Source organism: Geospiza fortis, unplaced genomic scaffold (assembly GCF_000277835.1).
Source record: "Geospiza fortis unplaced genomic scaffold, GeoFor_1.0 scaffold112, whole genome shotgun sequence".
In the NCBI taxonomy this organism is placed as follows: domain Eukaryota; kingdom Metazoa; phylum Chordata; class Aves; order Passeriformes; family Thraupidae; genus Geospiza; species Geospiza fortis.
This window is the reverse complement of record NW_005054298.1, coordinates 5,185,767-5,188,267: the sequence shown is the minus strand read 5'-3', so window position 1 is coordinate 5,188,267 and position 2,501 is coordinate 5,185,767. Positions and strand designations below refer to the sequence as shown.

The 2,501-nt window shown below is 37.0% G+C and overlaps 1 protein-coding gene across 2 annotated transcripts in view; it reads left to right on the top strand.

The window, feature by feature from the left end:
- MGAT5 (alpha-1,6-mannosylglycoprotein 6-beta-N-acetylglucosaminyltransferase) overlaps positions 1-2,501 on the top strand; it is a 100,054-nt gene that overhangs the window by 58,827 nt on the left and 38,726 nt on the right. The gene's annotated exons all lie outside the window — the stretch shown is intronic.

Genomic DNA, 2,501 nt, shown 5'->3' with positions numbered 1-2,501 from the left:
GTAAATTAGTAGGTGAGCTGAGAGATTACTGCATTTTGTTGTTTAGTTGGAGTATCAGAGGCATGTTTTGCTTTTTGTTGTTTGTAACCACACTGAATCAATGATTGGGGAGATTTATCTATTCTAATGTTATTGCCCAACAACTGCACTGCAATTTTCTGTTCCATTCCTTAAAATACTGGGCAGAGAGTTCAGGGGCAGGTCTGAGGAATAAACTGCAGTTACTGCTGCTTTTGTAATCTATAAACATCTTTCCATGTGAAACGGAAGATGAGGGTCACAAGAAATGACTCTGTTCACCTTTCTTAACATCTGCAGTTTTAGAACCTCTTTCCTTTTTGTCAATGGCTTTAAGTCATTAAGCCTTCTGTGCATTTTGCAAGTACACATCAGCATGAAAGAAACCCAAATCTCAATTAATGATGTTGAATTTTCTGTACCTGCTAGAATTAGCTGTGTTTCGTGATCCACAAAGTCCAGTAAATCCTACTTGAAGGAAGGTATTGGGAGTTGTTCATGGCAGACAAACTGTTTTCTTTCAGCCTCAGGATTTTCTAGAACACTGGATCTTTCCAGTGTCATTGTAAATGAGAGTACTGTAATCAACATTGCAGATTAGATTACTCTTAATCTCTTTTTTGAAGCAGGGGAGTAAATGGATATTCTAGTTTTTAGGAGCCTGCTAATAAAGATAATCCCATTTTCCACCCAGCAACAGTTACTTGTCTGTCTGCCAGATGTAATTGTCACTAGGAGATCACATGCTGCACTGTGGTCAGGATATGAAACCCTTCCTATAAATTTTAAATGTTTCTTCCTGTCTGCTTGCAATTATCTGTCTGATATATCCTATAACAAAGCTATGGAACAATATATTGAGATTATAGATTGGCTATTCAAATTTTCTTTCCTCATAGAATAATTACATCTTGAATTCTCAATCTGTCTTACGTTGATGATTATTTTGCAGTAATGGCTGGTGTTTTCTTGTTTAGGAGAGCAGAATTACATTTAACTCTAAGTACCGTAGGTACCTGTAGAATTTTTTGAGGCTTTGGGGGGAGAAAAAGATGTCTTAATGCCTGTCTTTTACAGCACTGCCTTTCATGGGCTGGAAGAGTCTCATCTAGTCCAGAGCCTGACTGAAAAATAGATAAGGATGCATTTGTCTTTCATGAGAGATTTTTGCCTCTCAAGATGCCCCAACATGTTGCTTTATATAGTTAAGCTTTTCTTTAATGTGTTTTTCTTGGTCTGATGTTTGGGATAATGGCCTAACTGCCCATTACTGCTTATTCTAATAGGGTTCTGGAGAATAAATTACTTCTTTCTCTTCTCTGCCAGCCCCTAGGATGTCTTCTATGCTGCTTTTCCTTCAATTTGCTTTTTTAAAGTACATACATTTAGGGGTTTGAGTCATTTCATACAATTCATCTTTTGAATACCTTTCTTGAAACTTGTTACATTTATTGTGAATCTCTCTAATTACATGAGACTTTTTCTCAAGTTCAGTGTATGAAAGAGGATCCAGAGTCTAACAGAGACTACAGAATTGATTAAAGCAGGGGAATTAATTTGTAGCTGCATGCATGCTGTCTCCTATTTCAGGATCCTCTTCCAATCATTGTTTTTTCTCCCAGCACCATGAGTTATCTTACAAATTTTGTCATTAAAATGTTTTGAAGTCAAAACCACAAAGTGCTTTATAACAGCATAGACATCCATTTCTGTTTAATTCCAATAAAATAAACGTTATCACAAATAAAGCTGCTTTTTAGCCCTTGTTATTCACAAACTCTGCTTTTTTTTTTTTTCTCAGTTGTATTTTATGTCAGTAGGAATAATTGTTTGTCTCAAAAGAAAGTGTTTTTCAGTGGATGTGTGCAGGTCAGCTCAGTCTGATTTATACAGACCAGACTCAGATAAAAATGAATTAAAATGTTTTTATTCACTTCAGATCAGAATAGAGTGGCAGAATAAGCCTCTGCCTTCAGAACAGTCGCTTGGTAAGAGTGCTTTATATAATCTTTCTGGGTGAACTTGAGCCCTGAGGAAATTTTTGGTAGTTGCAAATCGGGTTTCTGGAGCTGCAAGCTCGAAAGAATGACCCTGCTGCTTTGGGAGTGAGTATTTCTGAAAGACTCTTCTGCACAGCTGAGAGCACCAGTGACTTTCAGTAGTGTGTGCTTTATCTGTGGGATAATTGGTGCTGCAAATAGCAGGAACACAGCAGAACACATCTCATTTTAGAGTGCACCTTATTTCCAAGCAGAGCAATGCCTGCTGGATTTTTCAGTTCTGAGGTGTGGATGTTTGAATGCAGTTTGTGTGTAATGAATCAACACTCAAATAATTAGTTTAATATAGTTTGAGAAGTGCAGTCTTTCTTAGCACCATCATCCATGCAGCACATAAAAATCTGGTATTTTTTCATTTTTCCACAGTCTCTCTAGCAATGACTCATTCCCATATGCCAACAATCCAGCTGGCTTTTTTTTCTT